This window comes from Leopardus geoffroyi, chromosome C2 (genome assembly GCF_018350155.1).
Source record: "Leopardus geoffroyi isolate Oge1 chromosome C2, O.geoffroyi_Oge1_pat1.0, whole genome shotgun sequence".
NCBI lineage: Eukaryota > Metazoa > Chordata > Mammalia > Carnivora > Felidae > Leopardus > Leopardus geoffroyi.
This window is the reverse complement of record NC_059333.1, coordinates 107,906,109-107,933,268: the sequence shown is the minus strand read 5'-3', so window position 1 is coordinate 107,933,268 and position 27,160 is coordinate 107,906,109. Positions and strand designations below refer to the sequence as shown.

Here is a 27,160-nt window from a genome sequence, read left to right as displayed (position 1 = left end):
GGAGAAGATATTTGCAAATGACATATTGGATAAAGGGTTAGTATCCAAAATCTATAAAAAACTTACCAAACTCAACATCCAAAAAACAAACAATCCAGTGAAGAAGAAGGCAGAAGACATGAATGGACACTTTTCCAAGACACATGGAAAGATACTCAACAATGCTCATCATCAGAGAAATACAAATCAAAACCACACTGAGATACCACCTCATACTGGTCAGAATACCTAAGATTAACAACTCAGGAAACAACAGATGTTGGCAAGGATGTGGAAAAAGGGGAGCCCTCTTGCACTTTTGGTGGCCTGCAAACTGGTGCAGCCACTCTGGTAAACAGTGTGGAGGTTCCTCAAAAAATTAAAATTACAAATACCCTACCATCCAACAATTGCATCATTAGGAATTTATCCAGAGAATACAGGAGTGCTGACCCGAAGGGGCACATGCCCCCTAATGTTGATAGCAGTGCTATCAACAATAGCCAAATTCTGGAAAGAGCCCCCGTGTCCATCAACTGATAAATGGATTAAAGAGGTGTGTGTGTATACACAATGGAATTGTATTACAATGGACTACTACTCAGCCATCAAAAAGAATGAAATGTTGACATTTACAACAACATGGATGAAACTGGAGGGTATTATTCTAAGCAGAATAATTCAGAGAAAGATATCTTATGATGTCACTCATATGTGGAATTGGAGAAACTTAAATGATCATAGGGGAAGGGTAGGAAAAATAAAAACAGAGAGGCAAACCATAAGAGACTTCTAAATACAGAGAACAAACAGTTGATAGGGGTTGGGTGATGGGCATTAAGGAGGGCACTTGGGATGAGCTCTGTGTGTTATATGTAACAGATCACTGGATTCTACTCCTGAAGCCAAGACTACACTCTATGTTAGCTCACTTGAGAATAGAGATGTTAATTATGTTTATTTGGTATGTTAAATTGCATGGGAATCATTGTCAAGTAAGTGATGCTAAACCTTCTTAGATTATATTTCCATAAATATAATTAAGTGTTCTAGAAATTGTGTGAGACTCCTAGAAATTGATTATGTTATCACTTGTAATTCTAGTTATTATCTTGAAGTATTGGTTATTTCCGTGATGATTAAATCTCCTTGTCAATTGAATTGTAACGATTTTTTTTAAATTGTTTTTGAGAGAGAGCAGAGGGGCAGAGAGAAAGGGAGAGACAGAGAATCCCAAGCAGGCTCTGCAATGACAGTGCAGAGCTCAATTGAGTGCTCAAAGTCACAAACCGTGAAATCATGACCTGAGCTGAAATCAAGAGTTGGATGCCTGACCCACTGAGCCACCCAGTGCCCCTGCATTGTAATGAATTCTAATCAAATCATTAACCATTACCATTTTTAAGTCATTTGCAGTTATTGTTTTACTTTGATGCTTTTGCAAAAGTGCTTCATCTTCAAGGAGATTCAGGATAAAGACTGATAAATACCTAGAATATCGGTCTCTTATAACTTAAGATCATACCGTTGAACTGAGTAAGAATTTACACAGCTCTACTGGAGAAACTGATGGCTTCACAAAAGTAACAGAAGGTCAAGATGTGCCTGGGTGCTTCAGTTGGTTAAGCGCTGACTCTTGGTTTCAGCTCAGGTCATGATCTCATGGAGCCCTGCATCTGTCAGTGCAGAGCCTGCTTGAGATTCTCTCTCTCCCTCTCTCTCTCAAATAAAACAAAAAGAGAAATTAATTATGAATGGGAGTGAATAAACTGAAAATTTTTAAGTTTGAGAGAGAATGCAAGTGGGGTAGGAACAGAGAAAGAGGAAAGAGAGAATCCCAAGCAGATTCCCCACTGTCAGTGCAGGACTGATGTGAGGCTTGAACTCATAAACTTTGAGATCATGACCTGAGCCAAAACAAAGAGATGGACCCTTAACTGACGGAGCCACTCAGATGCCCCAAAATGCTACTGTTTTTTCATCTTTTTTTTCCAGATATAGGAAAACCTTTCCTCAGCAATTTGGTAATTTATACCTTTGTAAGCTCTACCTACCTGATCACCCCAGAATTTGGAAACTCTCAGTGAGTACTCTTATATACTTATTGAACATATACAAATATATTGCCATAAGAATCTGTCTTCCTTAGGACAGTTGGGAACACTGGTTTTATTACTAAGGTTTTGACTGGAATGTCCTATTTAAGAGAGATCTGCATAGGCTCAGATATAACTAGACAGCTTTAAGCAACTAATACTGACTTTATGGAGCCAATAAAGTACCTTGGAAATAGTGTGATACTTGCTTACAGGTTTTCAGCATTCTTACCAGGTAAGTAAAGAGGGCCACTTCCAGGCAGGTGCAGGAACCTCAGGATATTTTGGGGACCCTGTTAAAAAAGGAAGTAACCTAAATCCATAGGTATTGCAGGCAAAGCATGATGGCAAGTATTTTGCTTTATTTCTTAGCCTCAAGACGCTGTTAAAAATTCAACCTGAGATGTTTTATGAAAAGTTCCACCAAAGCAGATGTAAAAGATCCTATATGATCAATCATGACTCTCACTGCACTTATATATAATCAAGCTAAGTTCATTGAAACTAGCCTTATTTGCAAACAAATTAGTCTTAATGGTTATAATTGATAGAAATGGGGGTAATTGTAGAGAGAAAAAATGTTTTGACTGAAACTATGAACTTTTAGATATTAGCTTCTAGTTCTATTAATTGACTTTGTTCTACCTGTAAACTAGACTAGATCCTTAATTTTAGTATCTCAAATCTGGTTACATCTTTCCAAAGTAACATTTCTGATTATCTCCCATTCTTTTTAAACATTGCAAGTGAATATGAATGACTTGGATGGGACCAGAGAAACCACCAGAACAGCATACGTATGGATAATCTTTTACTGGTTGTTGTGCGGCCAAAGATCACCACAGATATTTAACCTGCAAACCAGAAAGATCATTTGATTGTGACTTGCTGCCTTCACTCCATCTAAGATGCCTTGAAATTGGGATCTAGACATCTTCTCAAGTGGCTACCCTTAGAACTAAGAGACCGTTTTACAATTCAGTCTCCCCAAACTGAGGCAGCACTCTGGGATATAGGCACTATCATAACCAGTATCACCACTGGATCTAGACTTTATGACATGGTGATAGGTCACCAATATCACCATGACATCCAGACCTTATGTGACATGTTCTTTGCTATTGTAATTGAGGAGGAGAGCCAACCCATGGTCGCATTTATGTGGCAAGGCAGGCGGTATCAGTTTGCTAGGCTACCACAAGGATACCTTAGCAGTCCAGTAATAGCCCATAACGTTCTAACACAAGACATCCAGGCCTTTGATGAAAACACACACAAAAACCCAGTATTTCCTATATATTGATGACATCCTTATTTATGGCAGTAACTAGGAAAAACACATTAGGGTCAAAATAGAATTAATTTAATTCCTTACACTCAGAAAATGGAAAATTGACCCAAGTGAGGTCCACACACTACAGTAAAAGTGCTAGGCAAAATTTAGTCCTCTGGAGGCATAAAAAAACCCACACCCAGTCATATTGTGTATTGACTCCTACCACAAAAGAAGAAGCTCAGAAACTGATAGGACTGGATATTTGGTAAAGCACATACCACTTCTGGTGATAATATTAAAACACATTCATGAAATAAATAGGATGAGTAGAGACTTTAGATGGCTAGAGACTCAAGACAGCCTTTATTTGAAAAATGCTGTCAGAATGTTTAACACATTGGCATCATCTAATGAGGACTTTAAATACAAAGTAGAGTGCCTGTACTCAGGAGAGTTTGCAGCAGCATCACTGTGGACCGAAACACCATAGAACTCCAAGTTTTACCCAACTGGGCTTTACACTAAGGAGTTCCCATTGTCTGAGAACATACACCAACCAATTGAAAGGCTCACCTAAACATTCTACAAGGCCCTAGAAAATACACACTAAGAAAATAAACCAATTACACTTAAACTCCAAAAAACCCTTCTGTAGTAGATAAAGCAGACCTCTACAAAGAGATGGGAAGTACTCTTGACTATAAAGCTATAAAATAACAATGGTACATATCTGAGTGGGGCCACAGATTAAAAGTTGACCTGCATTAACTAAAAAATATCTCAGCAATGCCAATAGTGGACTTGCTGGATTTTGAGGAGTAAGCTCAAGTGGTTAGGTAATAGGGACCACAGCAGTCAATGGTGCATGCTTTTATTTACTTTATATATATATATATAGTAAATTTGTATACATATATAAATTTGTGTGTGTGTGTGTGTGTGTGTGTGTGTGTGTGTAGGGGGGGGGGTGGAATATGAATGTGCATGAGTGGAGGAGAGGGGAAGAAGGAGAGACAGAGAATCTCAAGCAGGCTCCATGCTCCACATGGAGTCTGATGCAGAACTCAATCCCATGGCCCTGGGATCATGGCCTTAGCTGAAAATCAAGAGTTGGACACTCAACCAACTGACCCAGCCAAGTGTCCCAACAGTGCATGATTTTAGATGGATCAGCTTTCTTGCCATCATCCAGAATATCCTGGCAGTCAATCTGTAGAGGAATGACTAATAATGGACAAACCAGGATAGAATCAGGCTTGGGAGAATCAGCACAACATCAATTTATGGCTAAACTAATAGCTATAAAATTGGCAATTGAACAGTCTGTTAAGGAAAGTCAGAACGAGGTATGTAATTTTTGGATCCAAGGATGGTAGGTAAATGAACAGCTAGCTCTCTGGTCAGGTCATGGCAGGACCTGGGAAATAGGATGTAAGAGCATATGGGGTAATGGCATATGGCAGAAAATAGCACTGGATGACATCTCTATATTGGTTACACACATCTCTGCACACCAGAAGGACAACTATGAAGTTACCAAATTTAATAACCAAATAGACAAACTCGCTAGGAAAACTAAAGAGGTAAAGATTCCTAAATTTATGAAAAAAAACAGTGATTCATGGATAAGGATGAAATCAATTCAAAACATAATCATACATAAATAAGGACAATGGAACATAAAATGTGGACACACACATATGCCAATGGATAGGATCATTGTATGGGCACATCACCAAACAGGTCCTACTGGCAAACATGGCACTAGAACATTGTTGGAGAAAAGAAACATGTATATATCCACAAAATACCTTTAATTTAAAATTAAGGGATGTAATTGCCACAATTTTGAAGCTTAGAGGATTCATTCATTGATTCTTCATTAATGAATCCAGATACATTCAAAGACAACAAACCCTTCCAAATTGTACAAAGTGATTACATGGAATGCTAGCCTATATTGGAGAATAAATTATGTGTATCAACAATTTTATACACATCAATTGCTCTATCCTTGTGGAAGAAATAATAAAAAATCCACCATCTGAGCCTTAGAAATCTGGATTCCCTGCTCTGGTAATTCAACCATCATAAAATCAGATCAGGGCACCTACTTCACATAAAAGCTAATCAAGAATGGGCTAAGGAACAAGGCATAATATGAAACTTCCTCTTACTCTACAACCCAACTGTCTCTGGATCAATTGAAAGTTATCATGGCTTAAGCCAAAGCTTAGGTTGCTTACTAACAATCTAGATATGAAATCTTGGACTAAAATGATCTGGAAGGTGGCAATCGCTACACCATAGATATAGAAAGGATGAAAAAATTCCTATTAGTATTGCAGGCAGCTACAGAGATAGGAATTAGCATTAATACCACCCCAGAATCTAAAATAGGAAAAGTATTAACTAAAAAACATAAGAATATGGGGAAAATCATAGCACCTGCCATAATAAAACCCTACTTGGTGACCAAAGGAAAAGGTATATTACAACAAATTAAAGACCATAATATGATGCATCTGTAAAAATTTCAGGCATATAGAACATCTTTTATCAACATTGAATGCCTAATATTAGCTAGTATAATGTAGGATGATAATACTTGGGACAATGTCAATAATTGTCATAACAACTATTGTTTCCCTTGAATGGCAAGAACAAGAAAGAATTACAAATTTATGGGACACTGTATTTTGCAGGCATGACTCTGCTTTGCATCTTCAACTCTATAATTAAGTAGGTCAGTGCAGCATGCTGCTTATTGGCCATACTCTTCTATTGCTTACTTTGGAAAGCATACTCAGTAAAGCTACAGATATTCCTCTGTAAAATCAGTTGTGCCAGTGTTCCAAAATGGACTACCTTCTGCTCCAAATTTAATTTGAGTCTGTGACATCCTCTTCTTCCTCCATGGATTGCCATTTTGGTCACCTTATAGCAACTGATGACTTAACTGCATTACAGGCATCACCAAGCTCAACCTCTCCACTTCTCCCTTCACTGTCAGCACCATCTACTCAGAAAACTTTAGTCAGTGGAGAAACCAAATGGTTAGAGAAGCTGATGAAGCAGTTGAAACTTGCCCTTCAATCTCCACATGAATTCCCAAGGATCTGAATGACCCTAGGATGGAGTGTTGTGTATTGGTTTCAAAAGCACTAGTATATGAGAAAGACAAATTTGTTTTTAGAAGTTGTCTTGATATCACAATAAAGTAAGCCCTATCAGGATGTATTCAGCTCATCTGTTTTTACGCACAAGAATTAGCACAACTTCTGAGGGTCCCTGCTGGGAGCTTATCCATAAAAAACATATGAAGAAGTACCATGGCAAGGGGAAATTTAGACTAAATACCTGTTTGTGGGGAGTATCCAAGAGTGTTTAATCTGAGCAAGGCTGTAGTTTCTAATGTAAATAACCAGTTCCAACACTCTGCATCTACCTTGATAGCACCCTGTACCCCACCCCAGCATTCTCCTATAGACCAACTCCACCCAAGCCCCTCACTTTGGCAGGCATCCCTCCAAAGCAGCTCCTGCCAAGCCACACTTGGAAAGTATATCTGGCTGGGACCAGATTACTAAAGTAATTTCTTCCCTGAGGCAGAAACTAGCATACTTTAGTTCCAACAGCTGGGCCTCTTTGTTGGCTGTGAAGGGATGAAACCCTGCCCATTAGTACACCTGTAGCTATTGTAGAGGCTAATTACAGACAGCTAGGCTGAGTGCCAGAGCCACCAGACAGATCCTGCAGTGGATTCAGGCTTCTTATCAGCACAGGGAACAAACCTTGCCTATTGTGCTCCCAGCATGTGATTTTGGTCATTGCAACCATCTGACCTGAAGACCAACCCCATCCACTAGCAGACCCACAGGAATCACACAGCACAGCCACAACAAGATGATGCATGCCATTCACACAGGAGACACTCCTAGGATGCCTGATTCTTATGACCAAGGGGGATTGCACTACTGGGCACCACAAGAGTTCTACACAAGGTCACTCTAAGACCAAGAGATGTACCTAATCTACCTAATACATAGAAACAGAAAAAAATTAGAGAACAGGTTATTTTCCAAATGAATGAATAATACAGAAATCACAGAAAAAGATTGAAAGGAAATGGAGATAACATGTCTGATAAAGAGATCAGAGTCATGGTCATAAAGATACTGGACTTGAGAAAAGAGTGGATGAACTCTGAGAACTTCAACTAAGAAATAAAAAATATTTTTAAAAGGATCATTTAGAGCTCAAGAATAAATGAAATAAAATTTAACTAGAGGGAATCTACCACAAATTAGAAGAGTCAGAAGAGGAAGAAGGGCCAACATTGTGGAGAAGTAGGGGGATCCAAGGTTCCATCCTCTCAAACAAAGCAGTGTTGAAGCCAAAGGACTTTGAACCCCAAGAGTCCAGGAGGCAAAGAGTTGCTTCCAGGGACCCACCAGGACAATCTGACAGGCCATAGGTGCGTGATTGCAAACTGGGAGAGAGAAAACAGAGGGGAGGGATCCCCTTCTGCGGAGAGACAAAGGGAAGAGAAAGAGAGGCTGGGGAAGCACAGGACTGTATTTGGACGAGAGAAAAACCTCGGACAGGGACAGAGAAAGATCCAGCCTCTAACTGAGAGACTTTCTCCTGACTGAGAGACTTTCTCCTGACTTTCTCCTGCCAGCATCATGCACCTGGGGAGGAGGGGGACCAGCCCTGGGCTCGGCGGCTAGGTCAGGGGTGCAATCTGCAGTAGGAGAAAGCAATCCCCTCCCTGGAGTGCTGTGGGAAGAAGGTATAACTGTTCAAAGGACAAAGCCTGCCTGCATCCGCCAGCCAGAGACCACATATCTAGCAGCACAGACTGGTGCTTCCCCAGTACTGGGGGCCCATGGAGCAAGAGTTTGAATCCCAGCCAAGCACTAGGGCATAGGAGTTTTAGCAAAACAACCACCTCATTTGTGCCCTCAGCACAGTGAGGACAGCTCAAACAGAGTGGTTTGGTACACCTGGTCTGTGGAGGAGACACTGGGTTGTCGCCATTTTTCTCCCCACCACCACCAAGGAGGGACCCTCAGGGATGAGACAGCAGGGCCCACAGTAGAGGCAGGATCCACCTACATCAAACCACACTCCTCCGCACCTGGTAACTTCCTATCTACTGGAGCAGGATTGACCCGGAGGAACCAGATGGCCCCTCCTCCAGACCTGCACTCCTGCATTGCCTGGTTTAGTTCTTGGACAGTTCTTATTATATAGACGCGTTCTTCCTTCCTTTTCTCCTTCTCATCTCTTTCCTCCTTTAGTCTGGTTACTCTGGTTGTTGGTTTGTTTAAGCATACATATTTAATCCATTCTCTTGATACATGTTCTACAACTCCTTTATTTTCCTTTCTCTCTCTCTGGATTAAGCCATATGGTTTCTCTGGTCAATTTCTATTTTTTCTTTTTCCCCACCCCTGTCATTTCTCTCTTTGTATAGGATAAGGCCTCTTTCACCAGCACTGCCTCCACCCTGTTGTTTACTTGTGGCTGGTGTTTCTGGTGTGTGTGTGTGTGTGTGTGTGTTTGTTTTCTGTTTGTTTTTTTGTTTTCCTTTCCAGGGCTACTTCAGTGAACAAATCAAAGCACATCTGGTGGAGGATCCAAAACATCACTATGAGTGGGGAGATAAAGTAACCAAAGTCACAACAACAGAGAGCAAGTAACACTCTCCAAAAAATACCTCCTGAAGGGCCAGGCCCTGGACAGTGTATGACCCCTCTTTAATATAGTAGTGCTTGCAGGTGCAGGGCACATGACAAGCTTTAAAACATATAAGGGACAGAAAACTAGCCAAGATGATGAAAAGGAAGAATTCTCCTCAAAAAAGATTCCAGGAAAAAATTACAGCTAAGGAATTGCTCAAAACAGATATAAAAAATATAACTTAACAAGAATTTAGAATAATAGTCATAAAATTAATTGCTAGGCTTGAAAAAAAAAGCATAGAAGACAGCAGAGAATCTATTGCTGCAAAGATCAAGGAACTAAAAAATATTAACAATGAATTTAAAAATGCTGTAAATGAGGTGTAAAATAAACCAAGTGGTCACAGCGAGGATTGAAGAGGCAGTAGGGACAATAGGTGAAATAGAAGATAAAATTATAGAAAAAGATGAAGTTGAGAAAAAGAGAAAAATTCTGGATCTTGAGGGGAGAATTAGAGAACTAAGTGAATGAAATGGAACAATATCTGTATCATAGGAGTTCCAGAAGAAGAGAGAGAAAGGGGCTGAAGGTGTACGTAAACAAATGATACTTGAACAAATGTACTTGAACTTCCCCAGTCTGGGGGAAGGAAACAGACATTGAAATCCAGGATGCACAGAGAACTCCCTTCAAACATAACTTGAATCAATCTTCTGCACTGCATATCATAGTGAAATTGGCAAGAGAGAATTCTGAACACAGCTAGGGATGAATGGGCCTTAACCTACAAAGGTAGGCACGTAAGGGTAGTAGCAGACATATCTACTGAAACTTGGCAGGCCAGAAAGGAGTGGCAGGAAATTTTCAATGTGATGAACAGGAAAAATATGCAGCCAAGAATCCTTTATCCAGCAAGCCTGTCATTCAGAATAGGAGAGAGAAAGGTTTTCCCGAACAAAAACTGAAGGAATTCATCACCACTAAACCAGCCCTACAAGAGATCCTAAGGGGGATTCTGTGAGTGAAATGTTGCAAGGACCACAAAGTACCAGAGACATCACTACAAGCATGAAACCTACAGATAACACAATGACTCTAAACCCATATCTTTCAATAATAATACTGAATGTAAATGGACTAAATGTTCCAGTCAAAGACATAGGGTATCAGAATGGATTAAAAAAAAACAAAACAAGACTCATCTATTTGCTGTCTACATCAATTTGCTATCTACCCATTTTAGACCTGAGGACACCTTCAGACTGAAAGTAAGGGGACAGAGAACCATCTATTATGCTGCTGGAACTCAAAAGAAAGCTGGAGTAGCCATACTTATATCTGACAAACTAGATTTTAAACTAAAGGCTGTAATAAGAGATGAAGAAGGGCATTATATCATAATTACGGAATCTATCCATCAAGAAGAGCTAACAATTATAAACGTCTATGCACCAAATTCGGAAGCACCCAAATATATAAAACAATCACAAACATAAGCAATCTTATTGGTAAGAATGTGGTAATTGCAGGTGACTTTAATACTCCACTTATAGCAATGGACAGATCATCTAGACCAATCTAGATCATCTAGAAAACCAATAAAGAAACAATGGTCCTGAGTGATACCCTGGGCCAGGTGGACTTGACAGATACATTTAGAACTTTTCATCCTAAAGCAGCAGAATATACATTCTTCTCAAGTGCACATGTAACATTCTCCAAGATACATCACATACTGGGTAACAAAACAGCCCTCAATAAATATAAAAGAATTGAGATCATACTATGCACACCTTCAGATCACAATGCTATGAAACTTGAAATAACCACAGGAAAAAGTTTGGAAAATCTCCAAATGCATGGAGGTTAAAGAACATCCTACTAAAGAACGAATGGGTCAACCAGGCAATTAAAGAAGAAATTTAAAGATAAATGGAAAAAAAATGAAAATGAAAACACAACAATCCAAAACCTTTAGGATGCAGCAAAGGCAGTCCTAAGAGAAAAATACATTGCAATCCAGGCCTGTCTCAAGAAACAAGAAAAAAAAAAAAATCCCAAATTCAAAATCTAACAGTACACCTAAAGGAACTAGAAGCAGAACAGCAAAGAAACCCCAAACCCAGCAGAAGAAGAGAAATAATAAAGATCAGAACAGAAACAAACAATATAGAATCAAAAAAAAAAAAAAAAAAAAAAAAACAAACCCAGATCAATGAAACTAAGAGTTGTTTCTTCTTAAAATAAACAAAATTGATAAACTTCTAGCTAGACTTCTCAAAAGACAACCAATCCCTCAGAAACACAAGAAATTATCAGATTACTATGAAAAATTATATGCCGGGGCGCCTGGGTGGCGCAGTTGGTTAAGCGTCTGACTTCAGCCAGGTCACGATCTCGTGGTCCGTGAGTTCGAGCCCCGCGTCAGGCTCTGGGCTGATGGCTCAGAGCCTGGAGCCTGTTTCCGATTCTGTGTCTCCCTCTCTCTCTGCCCCTCCCCTGTTCATGCTCTGTGTCTCTCTGTCCCAAAAATAAATAAACGTTGAAAAAAAAATTAAAAAAAAAAAAAGAAAAGAAAAATTATATGCCAACAAACTGGACAACCTGGAAGAAATGGACAAATTCCTAAACACCCACATACCACCAAAACTCAAACAGGAAGAAATACAAAATTTGAATAGACCCATAACTAGTGAAGACATTGAATTGGTTATCAAAAATCTCCCAACAAGTAAGAGTCCTGGACCAGATGACTTCCTGAGTAATTCTACCAGACATTTAAAACAGAGTTAATACCTATCTTTCTCAAGCTGTTCCAAAAAAATAGAAATGGAAGGAAAACTTCTGGGCTCATTCTATGAAGGCAGCATTACCTTGATTCCCAAACCAGACAGAGACCCCACAAATAAGGAGAACTACGGGCCAATATTCCTGATGAACATGGATGCAAAAATTCTCAACAATATACAAGCAAATTGAATTCAACAGTATATAAAAAGAATTATTCACATGATCAAGTGGGATTCATTCCTGGGATGCAGGGCTGGTTAAATATTTGCAAATCAATGTGATACATCACATTAATAAAAGAAAGGATCAGAACCATATGATCCTGTCAATCGATGCAGAAAAAGCACTTGGCAAAATGCAACATCCTCTCTTAATAAAAACCCTTAAGAAAGTCAGGATAGAAGGAACATACTTAAATATCATAAAAGCCATATATGAAAAGCCCACAGCTAATATCATCCTTAATGGAGAAATACTGAGAGCTTTCCCCCTGAGATCAGGAACATGACAGGGATGTCCACTCTAACCGCTGTTGTTTAACATAGTGTTAGAAGTCCTAGCATCAGCAATCAGACAACAAAATGAAATAAAAGGCATCAAAATTGGCAAAAAAGAAGTCAAACTTTTACTTTTTACAGACAATAGGATACTCTACATGTAAAATCTGAAAGACTACACCAAAAGACTGCTAGAACTGATACATGAGTTCATCAAAGTCTCAGAGTATAAAATCAACATACAGAAGTCAGTTGCATTTCTAGACACCAATAATGAAGCAACAGAAAGAGAAATAAACTTATCCCACTTATAATTGCACCAAGAACCATAAAATACCTAGGAATAAATCTAACCAAAGATTGAAAAGATCTGTATGCTGAAAACTATAGAAAGCTTATGAAGGAAACAAAGAAATGGAAAGACATTCCATGCTCATGGATTGGAAGAATAACTATTATTGAAATGTCAATACTACCCAAAGCAATCTACACATTCAAAGCAATTCCAATCAAAATTGCACCAGCATTCTTCTTAAAGCTAGAACAAACAATCATAAAATTTGTATGGAACCACAAAAGACCCTGAATAGCCAAAGTAATATTGAAGAAGAAAACCAAAGTGGGAGGCATTACAATACCAGACTTTAGTCTCTACTACAAAGCTGTAATCATCAAGACAGTATGGCACAAAACAGACACATACACCAATGGAATAGAATAGAGAACACAGAATTGACCCACGAATGTATGGCCAACTAATCTTTGACAAAGCAGGAAAGAATAGCCAATGGAATAAAGTCAGTCTCTTCAGCAAATGGTGCTGGGAAAACTGGACAGCGACATGTAGAAGATTGAACCTGGACCACTTTCTTACATCATACACAAAAATAAACCCAAAATGGATTAAAGACCTAAATGTGAGACAGGAAACCATCAAAACTCTAGAGGAAAAAGCAGACAACCTCTTTGACCTCAGTTGCAGCAATTTCTTGCCTGGACACATCTCCAAAGGCAAGGGAATTAAAAGAAAAAATGAACTATTGGGTCCTCATCAAGATAAAAAAGTTTCTGCACTGCAAAGGGCTAGTATCTAAGATCTATAAAGAACTCACCAAACTCCACACCCAAAAAACAAATTATCTGGTGAAGTAATGGGCAGAAGACATGAATAGACACGTTTCCAAAGAAGACATCCAGATGGCCCTTGGAAAGATGGGCATGAAAAGATGCTCAACATCACTCATTATCAGGGAAATACAAATCAAAGCCACACTGAGATATCACCTCACACTGGTCAGAGTGGCTAACATTAATAACTCAGGAAACTATAGATGCTGGCTAGGATGTGGAAAAACGGGAACCCTCTTACACTGCTGGTAGGAATGCAAACTAGCACAGCCACTCTGGAAAACAATGTGGAGGTTCCTCAAAAAATTAAAAAGAGAACTACCCTGTGATCCAGCAATAGCACTGCTAGGAATTTGCCCAAGGGATACAGGAGTGCTGATGCATAGGGCATATGTACCCCAAAGTTTATAGCAGCGCTTTCAACAATAGCCAAATTATGGAAAGAGCCTAAATGCCCATCAACTGAATAACAGATAAAGAAGATGTGGTTTATATACACAATGGAATACTACTTGACAATGAGAAAGAATGAAATCATGCCATTTGCAGCAATGTGGATGGAACTGGAAGGTATTATGCTGAGTGAAATAAATCATTCAGAGAAGAACAGATATCATATGTTTTCACTCTTGTGGATATTGAGAAACTTAACAGAAGTCCATGGGGGAAGAGAAGGGGAAAAACTAGTTACAAACAGAGATGAGAGAGGCAAACCACAAGAGACTCTTAATATAAAGAACAAACTGAGGGTGGATGGGGCATGGGAGAGGGGAAAATGGGTGATTGGCATTGTGGGGGGGTGCTTATTGGGATGAGCAGTGGGTGTTATGTAAGGCAATTTGACAAATTATATTTGAAAAATAAAAAAAAATAAGTCTAAAAAATATGAAGAATGGATCATTAATCTGGAAGACCAGGTAATGGAAACAATCAAGCTGAACAATAAGGAAAAATTATAATAAATGAAACTAGATTGAAGGACCTCTGTGACATCATCAAGCATAATACTCATATTATAGGGATTCCAGAAAGAGAAAAGTGGGCACAAAACTTATTTGAAGAAATAATAACTGAAAGTTTTCCTAATCTGGGGAAGGAAACAGACATCCAGATCCAGGAAGCAGAGAGATCCCCAAACAATAAACCCAAGGAGGTCTGCAGCAAGACACATAAAATAGCAAAGATTAATGATAGAGAATCTTAAAAGCAGCAAGAGAAAAACTAACAGTAACATATAAGTGAAACGCCATAAAGCTATTTTTCAGCAGAAAATTCGTAGGACAGAAAGTGCTGAAAGAAAAAAAAAAAAAGACTTACAACCAAGAATACTCTATCCAGCAATGTTATCATTCAGAATTGAAGGAGAGATAAGGCATTTCTCATACAAACAAAAGTTAAAGGAGTTCATCACCACTAAATCAGCCTTACAAGAAATGTTAAAGGGAATTCTTTAAGTGGAAAGAAAATGCTATAACTAGAAGAATGAGAATTATGAAAGGAAAAAAAAATTCACTGGTAAAAACAAACATATAGTAAAGGAGGTAGATTAATAATTTATAATGCCAATATGGAGATTAAAATACAAAAGTAGTAAAATAAATTATATGTAGTGAAATTAAACAAGGGATACACAAAATGCAAGGATGTAAAGTATGACCTTATTTGTATGAAATGTTGAGGGGGTAGTAAAAATGTAGTGCTTTTAGTTCATGTTTGAACTTAAGCAACATCAACTGAATATAGACTACTGTATACATGCAGTATTATATATAAACCCCATGGTAACCACAAATCAAAGCCTATGATACACAAAAAAATGAAAGGAATCAAAGTTAACACTAAAGCATAAAACCACACACACACACGCACACACGCAACCAGAAAAGAATGAACAGTTGGCACAAAAACAGACACTCAGATCAATGGAACAGAATAGAGAACTCAGAAATGGACCCACAAATGTGTGGCCAACTAATCTTTGACAAAGCAGGAAACAATATCCAATGGAACAAAGACAGTCTTTTTAGCAAGTGGTGCTGGGAAAATTGGACCGCGACATGCAGAAAAATGAACCTGGACCACTTTCTTACACCATACACAAAAATAAACTCAAAATGGATGAAAGACCTCAATGTAAGACAGGAAGCCATCAAAATCCTTGAGGAGAAAGCAGGCAAAAACCTCTTTGACCTTGGCCACAGCAACTTCTTACTCAACACGTCTCCAGAGGCAAGGGAAACAAAAGCAAAAATGAACGATTGGGACCTCATCAGAATAAAAAATCTTCTGCACAGTGAAGGAAACAATTAGCAAAACTAAAAGGCAACTGACAGAATGGGTATTTGCAAACAGCATTATCAGATAAAGGGTTAGTATCCAAAATCTACAAAGAACTTCTCAAACTCAACACCCAAAAAACAAATAATCCAGTGAAGAAGTAATCATGGGCAAAAGACATGAATAGACATTTTTCCAAAGAAGACATCCAGATGGCCAACCAACACACGAAAAGATGCTCAACATCACTCATGATCAGGGAAATACAAGTCAAAACCACAATGAGATATCACCTCACACCTGTCAGAATGGCTAACGTTAACAACTCAGGCAACATCAGATGTTGGTGAGGATGCAGAGAAAGAGGATCTCTTTTGCATCGCTAGTGGGAATGCAAACTGGGCAGCTACTCAAGAAAACAGTATGGAGGTTCCTCAAAAACTAAAAATAGAACTACCCTATGACCCAGCAATTGCACTACTAGGTATTTATCCTAGGGATACAGGTATGCTGTTTCGAAGGGACACATGCACCCCAATGTTTATAGCAGTGTTATCAACAATAGCCAAAGCATGGAAAGAGCCCAAAGGTCCATCAATGGATGAATTGATAAAGAAGATGTGGTATATATACAATGGAGTATTACTTGGCAATCAAAAAGAATGAAATCTTGCCATTTACAACTATGTGGATGGAACTAGAGGGTATTATGCTAAGAAAAATTAGTCAGAGAAAGACAAATATCATATGACTTCACTCATACGAGGACTTTAAGACACAGAACAGATGAACATAAGGGAAGAGAAGCAAAAATAATATAAAAACAGGGAGGGGGACAAAACATAAGAGATTCTTAAATATGGAGAACAGAGGGTTACTGGAGGGGTTGGGGAGGATGGGCTAAATGTTATAAGGAATCTACTCCTGAAATCATTGTTGCACTATGTGCTAACTAATTTGGATGTAAATTAAAGAAGAGAAAAAAAAAGAAAAAAAAAACCAAGAAGGAACAGAAAAGAACTATAAAAACATTTCAGAAAACAATGATCAAAATGGAAATACATACATACATATCAACAATTACATTAAAAGTAAATGGAGGGGCACCTAGGAGGTTCAGTCGATTAAGTATCCAACTTCGTCTGAGGTCATGATCTCTCAGTTTGTGAGTTTGAGCCCCACATTGGGCTCTGTGCTGATAGCTTGGAGCCTGGAGCCTGTTTAGGATTCTTTCTCTCCCTCTCTCTCTCTGCTCCTCTCCCGCTCATGCTCTCTCTTGCATGTGTGCACGTTCTCTCTCTTTCTCTCTCAAAAATAAATAAACATTAAAAAAAAAGTAAAAGGACAAAATGTTCCAATCAAAAGAAATATGGTAACTGAATGGAAAAAAAACAAAACCCATCTCTATGCTGTCTACAAGGGACTCCCTTCAGACCTAAAAACAGTCTGAAAGTGAAGGCATGGAAAATAATATTTCGTGCAAAAAGAAAAAAACAAAAACCTAGGGTACCAATACTTTAGTGGACAAATATACATTAAAACAAAGACTGTAACTAAAGACAAGGAAGGGCATTCATTATATAATGATAAAATGATCAATAAAACATGGGAACATAAAAATTGTAAATATATATGTACCCAATATAGAAGCATCCAAATACTTAAATATTAAGAGACATGAAGGGAGAAATAGACAGTAATATAACAATAGAGGACTTTAATATTTGATGTACAACAATGGATAGATCAGACATCAAATGCAACAGAAAATCAAGAAAAACACATTATATCAGAAAGACTTAACAGATATCTTCAGAACATTCCATCCCAAACAGATTACACATTTTTTCAAGTGCACATGGTACATTCTCCAGGATATATGCCATATCAGGCCACAAAACAAACCTCAAAAAAATTTAAGAAGACTGAAATCCTATCAAGCATATTTTCTGATCACAACAGTATGACTAGAAATCAATTACAAGTAAACAACTGCATAAAAAACACATGTAGGTTAAACAACAGGATATTAAGAAAAGGAGGGGTCAATGTAGAAATCAAGAAGTTTAAAAAATACACGGAAACTAATGAAAACAGAAACAAAATGATACAAACATTTTCAACACAGCAAAAGCAGGTCTAAGAGGAAAGTTAATAGCAATACAAGCTTACCTCAAGAAACAAAAAAAGTCTTAAACAATTGACCCATACACCTAAAGGAATCAGGAAAAGAAAAATAAAAAATCCCAAAGTCAGTGGAAAAATAATAAAGATTAGAGCAGAAACAAACAAGATACTAAAAAAAAAAAAAAAAAAAAAAAAAAAAAAAAAAAGGTTTAATAAAAAGGAGAGCTGATTGAAAAAAATTGATAAATCTTTAACAAGAATAAAGAAAAAAGAGAAAGAGAAATAACATCAGATAACACAGAGACAAAAAGGATTATAAGAGAATATGAAAAATTAAATCCCAACAAAATGGACAATGTGGAAGAAATAAATAGAAACACACAATCTTCCAAAATCAAATTAGGAAGAAATAGAAAATGTAACAAATTATAAGAAAGGAAATAGAAACAGTAGAAAAACAAAAACAAAAACAACTCTCAGGAACCTAAGTTCAGGAAAGATAGCTTCACAGGTAAATTTTCCCAACATCTAAAGAAGAGTTAATACATACTTAAACTATTCAAAAAAACAGAAGAGGAAGTAAGTTTCAAATTCATTCTACAAAGTGAGAATTGCCCTGATACCTAAATAAGACAAACACACTGTAGAAAAAGAAAACTTCAGGCCAATACTTCTAATGTCCACAGATACAAACATATCGCCAAATATTCTTAACAAACCGAACTGAAAATCATATTAAAGAAATGATTCACCATGATCAAGGGTATATATTACCAAGACCCAAAGAAGATTCAATAGTCCAAATCAACCAATCTGATACAACACGTTAACAAAAGGATAAAAACCATATGAGTGTCTCACAAGATGTACAAAATATTTGACAAAATTCAACATTTGTTCAAGATAAAAATTCTCCAAAAAGTAGGTATAGAGAAACATAATTCAACATAATAAAAGTAAAATAGGAAAGACACACAACTACCATAATACTAAATGAAGAGAAGCTGAAAGCTTTTTCTCTATAATCAGAAACAAATATGTCCACACTCACTACTTTAATTCAGTAGAGTACTGGAACTCTTAGCCATAGCAATCATATAATAAATAAAAAACATCCAGACTTATAAGAAAGAAGTAAAGCTGTCATATTTTCAGGAGACACAAATATATTTATATTTATATTTATATTATATTTATTTATATTTATATTATATTATTTATATTATATTTATATTTATATTATATAAAATAGATAAATACAAAACACTAAAGAGTCCACAAAAAACTATTAGAATGAACAAATGTGTAAGTAAAGTTGCAGGGTACAAAATTAATAAACCTAAATTGGTTGTGTTTCAAAATATACTAAGAACAAAGTAGAAGAAACAGAAATTGCACACACATAAAAATTACAACAGCACCAAAAAAGACAAAAATACCTAGACATGAACTTAATCACAAACGTTTCTACCCTGAAAACTATAAAACACTGATGAAAGAAATTCAAAAAAGCATAACTAATGGAGAGATAGAACATGCTAATGGTGGAGAAGTACTAATAATTTTAAAATTCCACACTACAAAAAGCAACTACATATTTAATGCAATCCCTATCAAAATTGCAATAGTACTTTTCAAAGAACTGGAATAAATAATTTACAAATGTGTATAGAAATTGCAAAACACTCTGGAGAGCCAAAGCAATCTTAAGAAAAAGCTGGAGGTAACACTATCACTGATTTCAAAATGTATGACAAATATATAGCCATCAAAAAAATATGGTACAGGAATAAAAACAGACATATAGAACAATGGAACAGAATAGGAAGCACAGAAATAAACACCTGACTATATGATCAATCTACAACAAAGGAGGCATACATAGACAATGGGAAGAAGACAGTCTCTTCAATAAACGGGGCAAGGAAGACAAGACAGCTATATGCACAAGAATTAAATGGAACCATTGTTTGTATCATAAACAAAAATAGGCACAAAATGGATTAAAAACCTAAATATGAGACCCGAAGTCACTAAACTCCTAAAAGAGGGGCACCTGGATGGCTCAGTCACTTAAGTATCCAACTTCAGCTCAAGTCATTATCTTGTGGTTTGAGCCCCATGTCAGGTTCTATGCAGACAGCTTGGGGCCTGGAGCCTGCTTTGGATTCTGTCACTCCTTCTCTCTCTCGAGTGTCCCTCCACTGCTCACACTCTGTCTCTCTCTCAACAATAAACATTAAAAAAAAAAAAACCTAAAAGAAAACATAGTAATCCCATGGACATTGGCCTTAGCAACATTTTTCTAGATATGTCTCTTCAAGCAGAAGAAACAAAAGGAAAAAACCTATTGAGAGTATGCTTAAAAAAAATAAAAACTTTTATACAGCAAATGAAACCATCAACAATACAAAAGACAACATACTAAAAGTCAAAACTGTTAGTAAATGATGTATCAGAGAAGCTTAATATTCAAAATCTGTAAAGAAATTATCCTACTCTGGATGGATAAAGAAGATGTGGTATTGGTGTGTGTGTGCGTGTGTGTGTGTGTGTGTGTACACACACACACATACATACATACATATACAATGGAGTATTACTCAGAAATCAAAAAGAATGAAATCTTGCCATTTGCAACTACATAGATGGAACTGGAGGGTATTAATGCTAAGTGAAATTAGAGAAAGACAAATATATGAATTCACTCATATGAGGAATTTAAGATACAAAATGATGAACATTTTGGGAAGGGAAGCAAAAATAATATAAAAACATGGAGGGGGACAAAACATAAAAGACTCTTAAATATAGAGAACAAACAGAGGGATGCTGGAGGGGTTGTGGGAGGGGAGATGGTCTAAATGGGTAAGGGGCATTAAGGAATCTACTTCTGAAATCACTGTTGCACCATATGCTAACTTGGATGTAAATTAAACAAATTTTTTAAAAATTAAAAAAATAAAAGCATGATTAAAAAAAAAGAAATTATTCAACTCCACACAAAAAACACTGCAATTAAAAAATGGAAGACTAGAATAGGAATTTTTCCAAAGAACTCATCCAACTGGCCACCAGCAGCATGCAAAGATGCTCAACATCATTAATCATCAAGGGAATGCAAAATGAAACAAAAAATCAGGTATAATCACACACCAGTCACATTAGCTAGAATTAAAAAAGATAGTCAGTGCTGGCCAGGATGTGGAGAAAAAGGAAGCACTGTGCATATTTAATAGGAATATAAATTATGAAACACTGGAAAATGTATGGTGGTTCCCCAAAACAAATACAGAAGTATGTGATTTAGTAACTCTACTACTAGGTATTTACACAAAGAAAACGAAAACACACATTCAAAAAGATTCAATAAACAGGTCTGTGTTTATTGCCGCATTGTTTACAATAGCCAACATATGGAAGCTACATAAGTGTCCATAAATGATTGAATAAGGAAGGTGTTTGTGTGTGTGTGTGTGTGTATGTGATATACACACACGTGTGTGTGTGTGTGTATGTATCTCACATGTGATACACACACAGAAATGTAACTTAGCCATAAAAGAATGAAAATGTCCTATTTGTGACAACATGGATAGAACTACAGGGTATTATGCTAAGTTAAATAAATCAAAGATGAATACCATGTGATTTTTCTTATATGTGGAATCTCCAAATCACAACAAATAGACAAGCAAACAAACAAACAGAAGGAAATCCACAAAGAACAAACTGGTGGTGGACTGAGATGAGGAGAGTGAGAAGGGAACAATAGGTGAAAAAAATGTGAGGTAAAAACTTCCATTATGATATGAGAAGTCATGAAAACTAAAGTGTAGCATAGGTCATATAGTCACTAGCGTTGAAATAGTATTCTGTGAGGACAGATTAAAGATGCACTTGTGAGCATTGTAAAATGTCAAGAGCTATCACATCACTATATTGTTTACGTGATGCTAATTTAACATTAATATTAACCAAAGGTTAATAAAATAACCATTAAATTTAAAAAGATTAATACCTAACTTTTATTTTTATTTTTATATTTTTTTGTTTTTATTATTTTTGAGAGAGAGAGAGGGAGACAGAGTGTGGGGGACGGTGGGGCAGAAAGAGAGAGAGACACAGAATCCAAAGCAGGCTCTAGGCTCCAAGTGGTCAGCATAGAGCCTGACACGGGGCTTGAACTCATGAACCATGAGATCATGACCTGAGCCGAAGTCAACTGACTGAACCGTGCCTCAAGATTAATAACTGTTAAATCAATATATAACATAGAAACCAAAGGACAACTTCAAAATTCACTCTAGAGATGAATATCACTTTGATCAAAATTAGACCAAAATCTTGTCTACAAAGACAAAAACCCCCACAAAGTTACTGAAATTTCTGTAGTACAGAAATAGAAAACTTGAGACCAATATCTCAGGTGAGCATAGATGGAAAAAGCCTCACCAAAACAAACTCAACATACATTAAAGGAACCATTAAAAAGAAGAAGTGGGCGGGGGCACCTGAGTCCCTCAGTTGGTTAAGCATCTGACTTTGGCTTAGGTCTTGATCTCATGGTTCCTGGGTTCGAGCCCTGGGTTTGGCTCTGTGCTCACAGCTCAGAGCCTGGAGCTTGCTTTGGATTCTATGTCTCCCTCTCTCTGCCCCTCCCCTGCTCACACTATCTCTCTCTCTCTCTCAAAAATAAAGAAACATTAAAAAAATTAGGGGAAAAAAAGAACAAGGGGGATTTATTAAAGAGATGTAAAGAGAGTACAATATTGCAAATCATTCAATGTGATACAAAACATAAAAGGGGAAGGATAAAATGCACAGGATCACTATAATCAGTGCAAAAAAAACGTTTAATAAAATTTAACATTTGTTTATGATAAAAACTCTAAACAAAGTTTGGGAGTAAAACATACCTCACCACACTGAAGAAAACATGACAAAACCACATGTGATATTGCTCTCAATAGAAAAGAACTGAAATAATCAGAAATAGACAAAGATGTTCATACTCCTCAATATTTTCTTAACAAATGTCTGGAAGTTCTGGCAATGGCAATAAGACAAGAAAAAGAAAAGACATAGAAAGTGAAAGTGAAAAGTAAGAGTCACATTAAAAAGATGTGATATCATATATAGAAAATCTGAAGATTTCACCAAAGAACTCTTTAAACGGATACATGAATTCAGTAAAAATTAATATACACAAATTCATTGCATTTCCACAGAAGAATAAGGAGGTAGGAAAAAGAAAGGAAACAATCCATTTACATTAGAACCAAAAAGAAAAAGAAAAACCACCAAAAAGGGCAGAAACCTAACCAAGAAAGTGAAAGACCTCGACTTTGAAAATCATAAAACACAGATGAAACAAATTAAAGATAGCACGAATCAGTGTAGAGAGACAGGACACCCACAGTGTAGAAAAATCAATTGGGTCAAAATTTCCACCCTACCCAAAACAATTGACAGATTGAATGTGATCCCTATCAAAAGGACAATTGTGTTTTCCATAGAACTAGAATAAATAATCCTAAAATGAGCATGAAATCACCAAAGATCCCAAAGAGCCCAAAGTAATGTTGAGGAGGAAGAACAGAACGGAAGTTCTCATAGTCCCTGATTTCATGATATGCTAAAAAGCTGTACGTAACCAAAAGAGTATGGTTCTGGCACAAATGAGAGGACACACGGATACGTGGAACCACGTAAAGAGCCCAGAAATAAACCCACCATTATATTGTCCATTAGTCTAGGAAAAAATTGGCAAAAATAGACAAGGGGGAAAAGACCACATGTTCAATATGTAGTGCTGGGGCAACTGGATACCTGTGTGCAAAATAAGGACAGTTATACCATGTGCAAAAAAAAACCCAAAGTGGAAGAGAAACCCAAAGGTGACCCGTGAAACCATCAAACTCACTCAAGTAGCCATAGATAGTAATCTCTTGTATATTGGCTGAAGCAATAGTTTTCTAAATAGGTCTCACCAGGCAAGAGAACCCAAAGCAAACATAAGCTATGGAGAGCACACTGGCATGAAAAGCTTTTGCCCAGCAAAGGAAAACATCAGTGAAATGAAAGACACCCTGCTCAATGGCCCAAGTGGTTTGTAACTGATATACACCATAGGGGGTTAATATCTGAAATAACCACATACTTGTAAACCACACACACACACACACACACCTCTACATACTTTTGTGAATAACTGGATATAGTATTTTTTCCCCAAAGAAGAGATTTGGCTAGCCAACAGACCTAGGAAGAGATGCTCAACATCAGATATCATTAAGAAGACCCACAAGGAAACCCCATGAGGTACTACCTCACACCAAGCACACTGGATTTGATCCACCAATGATATCCACCAAAGGGAACCCTTGTTATCTCCTGGTAGGTATGTAAATTGGTGCAACTGCTATGAAAAACACTATGTTGACTGCACAAAGTAAAGAAGGATCCAGTGATTCCACTCCTAAGTATTTAGTCATAGGAATGGAAAACACTACTTCAAGAAGATACATGTACTCCTAAGTTTATTGCCACTTTATATTCTTTTGCAATATCCAAGACATGGAAGTATTTAAGGGTCCATCAATAGAGGAATAGAGAGATTGGTGTGTGTGTGTGTGTGTGTGTGTGTGTGTGTATGTAAATATGCATATATATTTACAAAGGAATATATGTGTATACATGTGTGTATATATATAATATATATATATATATATTATATTTATATACACCAAAGAATATTGCTCTGCCATGAAAGAGATTGAGATTGATTGTCAACAGGCTATTCTGCTAAGTGAAGTAAGTCTGACAGTGGAATATTAATACCATGTGATTTCACTTACATGTTACTCTACATAAGAAAAAAAAATTTTACAGAGCCCTTGAAAGTAGGAGCAAAGCCAGCCTTATTGCCAGTCTTCAGCTTTTCTTAATTTAATTTCTTGCCTTTTAGCATTTACCTGAATAACCTACATACTTTGAACTTAGAGATCAGGTCAGAGTGGTCTCTATACAGATTTTTTGGAAAGGGAAATTAAAATAGGTGAATGGGGCCAGATTTTGAAAAGGGGAATTTACACTGGATGTGAATATTGATTTTTGTTTTCAGTCTAATTTTTGTTTTTTCGTCTTCTCAACAGAGTCCCAAAAGCTAGCTAGCTATTATACCAGTAAGTCAATAGAGAACTTTCTATAAAGTAATTTTTTTCTTGCAAATATAGCCAGTGTAAAGGATCCATCATCTGGCAATGATGAGTAAGATCTTACTAATCTCAATAGTGACTCAATCCAATAAGCACTTTTATGGGAAGACATACAGGCAACTTTCCAGGCTTAAACCATAGACACAAGAAGCATCCTTGGTGAGAGCATAGATGATGCCTCCCCCATGGTCCAAAATTTTACTCCCCAAATAGTCTAAGACAGCACAGGCCTTTACTGCACAGGCAGTAAACATGATGTAGAGAAAACAGCATGTCCAGTCTCCTGCAAAAAAATGTGAGACATCTCTAGTCACAGACCCACTAATCTGTGACATGGGGCAGGCACTACTGTAATGAGACTTTTCTAGCACTAATGGAGGTTACGAAGACAAGGGTCCCTTATGGGCTGGGACCTCTTATAACATAGAACTCCCGATTGCTGGCAAGGCCAGACAATGAGAGTACTGCTTGTAACTGTGTGTCTCAGAACCTCATTCTACTTGACAGGCCACCACAGTACCCTCTGGTAATTCCATCTTGTGGATGGTGGAGACCGGAGAGAATATTCTCACTGGTCACAAAGCCAAGCTCTGAGGACATAAAACAAAACAAAAGGAAAAACCTCATCCGGCTTTTACATAGATGACCCGCAGCAAAGTGTGTCTAAACAGATACAGATGTGATGGTAACTGTGAACTTACCAGTCTGTGAGGCCAACTCAAACAACAGGCTGACCGGGACTATGTCTGTGTGCTCTCCTATGGGAATTCATTTTGATGACAAATGACACAAAATACAATGATAAAGAAAAGCTGTGGTCATCTCTGGGTGGAAATCGATGAGCCAAGCCAAGAGAACTCTACCAAATGCACCAGAGCCATTAGAGCCAAAGCACTAATTCCACAAATATTTTCTCCTGCTAACCTAGATTTAGGAAGAGAGAGAAAAAGGACTCACATCACTCTCACTTGCACGAGACCTGGCAGGCAGAGATCCAGTTGGCTGATGTGATGAGGGTTCTTCCCTCGTGCCAGCTTTTGTCAGATGTCCCATAATCTCTCAGCCGCAGCAGTGTCCAGCCAGCTAAAGTTTATCCTGCTGGCTATGCCAACTGTTGAGGAGGAAGAACGATTCTCTACCTTCAAGGTTCTTCTAGGTGATCTAAGAATTAAATTCACAAGAGACAGATTAACAGGAGGAGACAGATTAACAGAGGCCCAATATTAAAATTGAGATGAAATAACCAAGGCAGGCAGCTTCTATGCTTTAAAAATTTTTTTAACATTTATTTTTCAGAGAGACAGAACATGAGTGGGGAAGGGGAAGAGAGGGAGAGGCACACACGGAATCCAAAGCAGGCCCAGTCTCTGAGCTGTTAGCACAGAGTCCAACGCAGGGCATGCTCAGCTGACTGAGCCACCCAGGTGACCCTATGCTTATTTTAGACCTAGAAAGGATACATCTGTGAGGAACTGACAGTACAAAGAAGTTATGTTTGCAAGCTTTAATTAGTAAGGAATTCAAAACAGAATTTGGGCTGGGATAGTAAAATTAGTAAAAGTGACAAGGTTTATTTATGTAGCCTTCTTAGATTTGAATTCCAGATCTCTGGTGATTTTGAGGTCTTTTTACCACCAGGTTAAGGGAAGGTAAATTTTTATTTATTTATTTATTTATTTATTTATTTATTTATTTATTTATTTTATTTTATTTTTCATTTCGTTTAAAGTGCTTTTCAGCTCCTCGTGACTGTTCCTTAGTCCCTTGATCTCTGTAGCAAGAGATTCTCTGCTGTCCTCTATACTGTTTTCAAGCCCAGCGGTTAAATACTTCTGCATCAGCTGCTTTGAACAGGATAGTCCACATTTGGACAGGCTGCCTGATGGGGTACTGAGTTTTTCCAGCAGTCTTCCAAAGGTCTCTTACTGGAAGACTATAGGCCAGTCTGCCTGGCCACAGCCTGGCATGGCCATCTAGAGTCCTTCAGCTTTGCCTTCAGGGAGAATGTGTTCATTTCTGTAGGTTACTGCTTGGGATTAGGCAGATGGAAGGTACCCCCAATATCCCTCTCCTGTAACA

The 27,160-nt window shown here is 37.4% G+C and overlaps 1 long non-coding RNA gene across 5 annotated transcripts in view; it reads left to right on the top strand.

The window, feature by feature from the left end:
* LOC123611339 overlaps positions 1 to 24,490 on the top strand; it is a 70,229-nt gene extending 45,739 nt beyond the window's left edge. For 4 of the 5 annotated variants that reach the window (XR_006718597.1, XR_006718598.1, XR_006718595.1 and 1 more), the window contains 2 exons: positions 1,975 to 2,062; positions 2,823 to 3,172. This is a non-coding gene — a long non-coding RNA (uncharacterized LOC123611339). Of the gene's footprint in view, positions 1 to 1,974; positions 2,063 to 2,822; positions 3,173 to 24,101 lie in introns of those variants that run through there. The other variant, XR_006718594.1, reaches the window with a different exon arrangement.
* Positions 24,491 to 27,160: the final 2,670 nt, after the last annotated feature.